Source organism: Chrysochloris asiatica, unplaced genomic scaffold (genome assembly GCF_000296735.1).
Source record: "Chrysochloris asiatica unplaced genomic scaffold, ChrAsi1.0 scaffold00001, whole genome shotgun sequence".
NCBI lineage: Eukaryota > Metazoa > Chordata > Mammalia > Afrosoricida > Chrysochloridae > Chrysochloris > Chrysochloris asiatica.
This window is the reverse complement of record NW_006408519.1, coordinates 62,078,371-62,086,818: the sequence shown is the minus strand read 5'-3', so window position 1 is coordinate 62,086,818 and position 8,448 is coordinate 62,078,371.

The following is an 8,448-nucleotide window of genomic DNA, read 5'->3' as shown; positions in this document are numbered from 1 at the left end:
ACAGGGTTATTATGAGGCGGAACCGACTCCACGGCACATAACCACCACCACCAAAGAAAGATCAAGAGGGAAAAAAAAACAAGAGAGTGGAAGGATAAACAGAAGAGAGAAGAATAACAAAAACAGAATCAGAAAGGATGTTGTTGTCAGGTGCCATCGAGTTGGAACCTACTCATAGCGACCCCATGCACAGCAGAATCAAACAATGTCCTATCCTGGGCCAACCTCACTACCGCTGCCACACTTGACGCCATCAATGATGCCACCTGGCTGATCCATCTTGTTGGGGGTCTTCCTCTATTTCTCCGACCCTCCATCTTACCCAGCATGACATCCTTCTCTAGTGACTGTTCCTGCCTGACAATATGTCCAAAGTATGAGAGACGAAGCTTAGCCATCCTGGCCTCCAAGGAGCACTATGGCTGCACTTCCTCCAAAACAGATCTATTGGTTCTTTTGGCAGTCCATGGCACTTTCAGTATTCTCCTCCAACACCACAACTCAAAGGCATCAATTCTTCTATGATCTTCCTTATTCACTGTCCAGCTTTCGCATCCATATGAGGTTACTGAAAATACCATGGCTTGGGTCAGGTGCACCTTAGTCCTCAAGCTGACATCTCTGCTCTTCAATACTTTAAAAAGTTCCTGTGCAGCAAGCAGATTTGCCCAATGCGATACGTCCTCTGATCTCTTGCCTGCTGCTTCCATGAGTGTTGACAGTTGATCCAAGAAGAATGAAGTCCTTGACAACTTCAATCTCTTCTCCATTGATAAGAATGCTGTTTATTGGTCCAGTGGTGAGGATTTTTGTTTTTCAGAAAGGATAAAAAAGTAAAAGTAGGAAGCAAGAGGAAGAAAGGAAATAATAAACATATCACAATGAAAGGGAGGGAAAGCCCAGGGTAGGCGCTTGACCTACAGATGAAAATACTTTTTGGGGGGTGGGGTAAAGGCTTCTGCCATCCAAGGATTTTACAAGGGATGAGACAGTGGAGTCCCCATTCTAGATGGAATTCCTATAGACCTGGGTGTTGTCTACGTTCAGTGAGCCTCACTCGGAAGTAGTTTGTGCAGATCCTTAAGGTAACTGGGATCAGAGGACATCTAGAGGTAGGGTAGCTCATTATAAGGGCTTCTGCTAGGGCCTGCCTGTCAGCTTTGCTGGTTCTTTAGATCTGGAACACAACCCCCCTGATTTTAGGTGCCAAGGTTGGCACCCCAAGCTGGCAAGGCTTACAATCTGGTGGCTCTAAACTCCTGGAGAGCAGGGACTGGTCTGGGAGTGGATGAGACTTGGGGCTGATCACATCTCTTGTCACCAGGGCAATGTGCATAACAAGAAAGAGTTGTATTTTTCCTGTCACCATCTACTGGTGTGCATCTGTGCCACCAGCCTGCCATGTGCCTCCAAAGCTGCTTTCAAAAGTTCAAGATGACTGCACTGAGTCTGCCCAGTAGACAGTTTGCCAGTCTGTCTCCTTCCTTCGCCAACCCTGTTCAGCTTCTCTTCCCAGCAAGTACTCAGTTCACTTCTGTATCCCTTCCTCTGGAGTTTAGGGTTCCAGGATTATCCTCTGTATCCATTGTATTTGGTCTCCCATGTACTTATTATAAGGGTCTGTGTAACTAACATGTATGCCTTGTCTCTCATCTTTACAGAAGGAGAGAAGGCAAAATGGTTTTTTATCTTATCTTTAAAATGCAACTTTTATGCGGGTAAAGTATTTAATGCATAAAGCAAATAAAATATGTGTTAAACAGCTGTTCATATGATCGGTAAAGCTTCCTGTCAACAGCAGGCTATTAGCAGATAAAATTTTTGGTGAGGTAAAAGTTAATATGCAGATTTTTGACTTTGTGGGAAGTTAACATCCTTAATCCCCTGAGATGTCAAGGGTCAACTATGCATAAATAGTCCTGGTGGTACCATTGCTTAAGAGTTTGACTGCTAATGTGAAGGTCAGTAGCTTAAATCCACCAGCCACTCCCTGGGATTAAGATGTGGCAGACTGCTTCCGTAAAGATTATGGCCTTAGAAACCCTATAGTGCAGTTCTACCTTGTCCCATGGCATTGTTGTGAGTCATAATGGACTCATTGTCAAGGGGTTTGAGGGGGATTAGGATCTGAAGTTATAAAAAATACATATATATGAGACTTATCTAAAAGTGTGTTTTATTTTGAATAAAATTGTCTCCTAGAAGTGGCAGAATTTGAATGAAAAGTGAAGTTTGGTTCATATCCTAAGAGAAAAAGGAACCTATCTTCTTAGATGAACTCCCTGCCGTATTCCAAGATGGTGAACAAGGAGACACAAAGATGAATAGAAAATCAAGTTTCCTTAGTTTTTGTTGTTTTTTTAAATAGAAATCCAGGAAAAGAGGAAGTATTATATTACCTGAGGCCTGCAAGAGCTACATGAGCATCAAAGTGCAAACCAAATAAAAAATATTTGAAAGCACAATTTAAGGTATTTGCAGTACAATGAATTATTTCTACCTATTGTTGTTGTAGTCGTTAAGTGGGTTCGAGTTGATTGCAACTCATAACAACCCTGTATAGAGTTTCCAAGGAGTAGCTGGTGAGCTTGAACCGCCGACCTTGCAGTTCAAATGGCTTTGCAGTCTGGTGCATTAACCCAGAGTGCCACTACTTCTACCCATAGTCTTTGTAATTCCCACTAAACAACCTTTTCCTAATGAATCCAGGTAAGAGAAGGTGAAGAAGATGCTGATAGGATTGCATGGTTCCGTTGTGATTGTTAATAAGGTTAATTGTAATTGAAATTTGAAACTATCAGAAGCAGGAACAGGGGATCTCTCTGTAATAAAAGAAGAGCCAGAAGTGGAGTGTGTCTTTTACCCCTGTGCATTGAACCTTCTCAACCCAGGGATGAAAAGTTGTGATGCTGGAGAAGTAGCAGAGGAGTAGGAACAGCAGAAGTAAGAGCTAGAACACAAGACAGAGCAGTGGACTTCCCAGCCCACAGAGCAAGTACAGCTAAGTGCTTGTAGTCAGGAAACTCATTTGTAGAATGTGGTAACTCCATGCACTTGATTGGAGAGCTAAGGTTGCTGATACTCTTTTTTTTTTTTTTTTTAATGTTTTTATTGTGAATTATGTGTTATTTTACATGGGCGAACATTATCTTTACATTCATCCTATGGTATTTTGTTTCATTGCAATGATCACAATCCCCTTCATGTATCATCAAACAATCAAAGGGTACACACAACCCCTCTCCTTCCTTGAGTCCAGAGTCCCCAGCCACTCCTTCTGTCCACATTGTTGCCTCAGCCTCCATCCCTAGTGTTACTGCCTTTCCAGACTCGGTCTCCCACTTCACTGTTCTCCCCTGATGGTTCCTCGGATCTCCACTCCTGGACTGAAAAACCAGCCACTCCCCTCCTTTTGTTAGCAAACATTTACATGCACGTTTCCAACACTCACTGTCAGACCTGATAGCAATCATTCCCTATTGAACCACAGGTGTCCTTTCCCCCCTCACCTTTTAGTGTTGTTTATTAACCCTATCCAGACAGGTTGGAAACAATTCAGTGGAGGGTCTACCTTTCCCTGAACCCTCTGGAGCTAGGTTCCCTGTTGAAAGCTTGTAAGCCAGTCACTTCTTGCCTTTGTAGTCCCCCCCTCTTCCCAATTTGGGGTAACCAATGTCTAAGTTACCCATCCTTGTCCACCCTGTGTAGCAAGGGGGTGGGAATGATCCTCACTGTAGAGATTTGTCCGCTCCTTTGTCATAATGCATCCCCAAACATAGGTCAAGATCATCCCCTTCAGTGGGTTACTCCCTTCCCCCCCGCCTTCTTTCTTCCTCTAGCTGTGTTCTGATCATCCAGCCATTGAGATAATACTCTTCTTGCTTACAAGGCTGTTAGAGTACACAGTCTGGTTTGGTGAGTTCGGGAGAGTTCTGGAGAAGCTATAGAGAAAAGAACTGTGTACTCAATCTTCAAAGAAAATAAGAGTTGGGTGGCTCTGATGTGTACCCCTAAACTTGCTTACATTGTAGTGAAATAGTTTAGCAATGTTGATAGCTGAATAAAGAGATGCTTTATGCCAGATCCCATCATCTTTATTTTCTTTTTAATTAAATATCTATCACATCCCAACAATGTGACACATGCTGAGCTTGGACCTGGAGAAAGAATCCTGTAAAAAATAAAAAGGTTTTTCTCCCCAGAAAACATATCTTTAGAGAAGAAATGTATGCATCATTGGGTTTTGTAAAGAAATACATAAAATTTGAGCAGACAAAGGTGGGAAAAGGACATTACATGAACGAGACTGACACAGACAGGGAAACAAGAAGCACGTGTCACTCACGGAGGAAACGTAAGTGGCTCAGTTTTACTTAAAAAGAGAATCTGCGATGAAGTTGTTTCTACCGCTTGAAGAGTTTTGAGTGCTAGGCAAGGAGCTTGATTTTGTACTTACTGAGGAACAAAATAATCAAACTTAAAATTTAATAAGTACTATCAGACTGCTAAACTCAGGGTCAGCAGTTCAAAACTACCAGCTGTTCCACAGAAGAGAAAATGAGGCTTTCTGCTCCCGTAAAGATTTACAGCCTCAGAAACCCTGTACAGGGTCACTATGAGTTGGAACCAACTCCACGGCCTATAACCACCACCACCTGGGAGGGGTGAGTCCTGGTGTGGTGCTATGGGATAAACACTGGACCATAAGATAAGGTTTGTTTGAACTACAAGGTTGATGGTTCAAACTCACCAGTCAGTCCTCAGAAACCCTATAGAGGGTCGCTATGAGTCTGAACCGACTTGACAGAAGTTATTAACAATAGCAGCTGGCAGCTGAGTCTCTGGGTGGTATAAATGGCTAACTTGCTTGCTGCTAACTGAAATGTTGAAGGGTCAGTCCACTCAGAGGCACCTTGAAAGAAAGTCCTGGCAATCTACTTTTAAATGCTCATAGCCAGTGAAAACCCTATGGAGCATAGCATGGGATCATCATAAATCAGAATTGCCTCAGTGGTAACTGGTTTGGGTTTACCTGGAAGAAGTCCATAAAATGGCCTAAGACAATGAGAGAGGTGACAGAGATCTTTTTGAAGACATTGTAATAGATAAGGTATGTTGTTGTTGTTGTTGTTATGTGCCATCGAGTCGGTTCCGACCCATAGCGACCCTGTATAGGGTTTCCGAGGGTGTAAATCTTTACGGGAGTAGAAAGCCTCATCTTTCTCCCGCGGTGCAGCTGGTAGTTTCGAACGGCTGACCTTAAGGTTCGCAGCCCGATTCGTAACCAGTACGCTACCAGAGCTCCTTAGATAAGGTATGAGGTAATGAAAATCTGAAAGTGATGTGAGCAGAGAGAAAAAAGTGGAAGGAACCAAATTGAGAGAGGTAATGTGTCTTGGACGAATGAAATCTAGCAAGTTACAACCATGCATTTGACTGGAAAAGGCAGTCTTTGTTTTCATATACAAACAGTGCAAGAAAAAAAGGATGACGTCCCCCAGATACCTCAGCGAATCAATTAGAATTCATATGAGACTCACATCAAGTTCTCCATTATCAATGTTGCATCAAAATATCACAGTAACTGATTTAATTTTTCCTGGCTTTATTCCTACCCCCGTTAGACAGTATTCTTGGCCTAAATCATGGCATTGCGTGTGCCACAATATTACAAAACCAGAGCTTAAACAGGAAGGAGGCGGAAAAGTCAGAAGTTACCATTCAACTATGCATTAGATCAGAGATAAAGTGGTTTTCTTTGGTGAATCTTTGAAGAAAGAAGGTAACAAACTGTTAATATGACAAAACTTAGCTCCAGGAGCCCCAAACAGCAAGTCCCCTTGATTTCTTGTAACTTGCTATTATGAGAAACTTGGAGCCTCAAACTACAAACAACTGTTTTTTATTGTTTTCTCTGAAAACTATTCCTGTAGGTTTATGACCCCACCTCTATCCTGTCCCCTACAATCTAACCCATGTTCACAGCACATTTTTATAAATGTATGAAGGAAGTCTTCAGTATAATTTTTGGATAACTAGGGAAATCACAAGTAAAGCAACATTTTTTCAGGAAGTACTTACAGTCTTCTTTGGATTTTTAGATGTGTTCCTCTTTTTTTTAGGTCCCTGGGTTCATCTTTCTAAACCCTGACCTCCAGCGGAGGCCTGCCTTGCTTATTCTTCACAGATTTCAATTCCATGAGCTAGAGGGAACTTATCTGCTAACTTCCTCAAGTCCTGTGGAAACCCAAGGCTTCAACTTCAGGTCATAGTTACTATTCCAGCAGCTCAATCTACATACATTTTCATTTTCCTTTTTCTCATTCAACAAATATTGCTTGAGCACCAGCTGGGTGCTGAGTATTATCCTAGGACACTGACAATAGAATAATGTCAAAACTACTATTTTGATGTGGTGTGAATTTAAGTGTGTAGAATTCTTCAGGGAAATTAGAATTAGAGGAATGGAAAAACCACCTTGAGAAGTATATAGACCTAGACGAAGGTTATATTGAGACAATAGCTGCATATTTGGATTTTTTCATTGTTGTAAATTAGGAGACGCTTTACAAAGCAGATCATCAGTTTCACATTCAATGATTCAAACACATTTTGTTTCATTTAATAGATTCTTGTTGTTAAGTGCCATCGAGTTAGTTCCAACCCGTAGCAACCCAGTAACGGGTTTCCAAGGAGGAGTTGATGAGCTTGAACCACTGACCTTGCAGTTAAAACTGACTTTGCAGTCCATCGCATTAGCCCACAGCACCACACCAGCACAATCTCCTAAGTGTAATATCACTTAGCCTGATCCCTCCCTATGTTTCCTATTTCCCTTCCTCCTTCTTTCTGAACCTTAATGAATTTTGTCCTTGGGTAAGTGTTGCCCTTTTGATCTCAAATGGCTGATTATTTGAAGATGTGTTATAATTCACTAGTACTATTGTTCCTTTTGGAGTCCTGGAGTGGCGCTGTGGGTTAATGCAGGGCAGTGACAACAAAGCCAGTTTGAACCACAAGGTTGGGGGTTCAAGCTCACCATCCACTCCTCAGAAATCCTATACAGGGTCTCTATGGGTCAGAACTGACTCGACAGCACTTAACAACAATATTGTTCCTTTTATAGACCTGTCTACAGTTTGGGTGGAAATTGAGTCATGGGGGTGAATTTAGTTCCAGATCTAAAGAATGACTAAGGGCCATAGTCTTGTGGGAATCCATCCACCAGTCTCTGTCCAACCAGTAAGTCTGATCACTTTTATGGTCCCTTTCAGAGCAGCAGATAGTCCCTGGGCACCATCTAGTTTTTCTGATGTCAGGGTCATGGAGGCTGGTGTTTGCATGGTCCATTAGTCTACTAGAGTAATTGTTTTTGTGAATCTTTGATTTCCATCACACTTCTTTCCTTCAGACAACGAGAGACCAATAGCTGTACATAATGGCCACTTACAATCTTTAAAGATCCCAGTCATTACTCAATAAAGTAGGATGTAGAGCATTGTCTTTGTGGACGTTGTTATGCCAGTTGACCATGGTCAATTGGCCTTGAACCCCCAGGCCCAGTGGCTTAGTCCTTCAAAGTGTTTATATCTAAGAGGTTTTCATAACTTTGCCTCCTGTATGTGCTTCCACATTCATGGATATATTTGCAACAAAAGTAGATACCCATGTACAAATAACCTCTGCCAAACCTATATATGTTTGTGGACACTTTTCTCTCTCCCACACCTGTTTAGCCTGTGTCCATTCAATTGTATATTGCCTTTCATTTAACCTAAGTAACAGGTGTATTAATTTCTTCCCAAGTTTGAAACAATTAGTTTTATCTTGAAATCTACTTGACTTCCTCTCCATTTGGAAATTTTATAACTACACTCTTTTCTTTTCACTTTATAATTGTCTTTGTTACAAATTGATATCTCTGGTCCCCTCTTTTCAGTCTTTTAGGTTTGTTTTGGATACTACTGTATCTGATTAACTTCTGGGAGGTGTTGTCATATAATCTTAGGTTGTTGTCTATTGTTGTTGATTCTCTGTCTGAAGAACTCTATTAAGTATTTCTTGTAAGGTTGGTCTGGTTTTTACATATTCCTTTAATTTTTGTTTATCTGAAAAATTCTTTATTTCAGCATCACATTTGAAGATAATTTTGCTGACTATAAGAGTCTTGACTGGCTTTTTTTTTTCCTTTCAGAGTTTTACTTATGTCCTCCCATTGTCTTCTTGCTTGAATGATTTATACTGAGAAAGCAGAGCTTAATCTTACCGGTTCTTACTTATAGGTAACTTTTTGTTTTCCCCAAACTGCTCTCAGGATTCTTTCCTTGTCTTTGGTTTCAGAAAGTTTGACTGATAATGTCTTGGTGGTTTTCCTTTGAGGTCTGTCCTGTTTGGGATTCGTTCACCTTCTTGAATGCATATCTTCTCATCTTTCATGATGTTATAGAA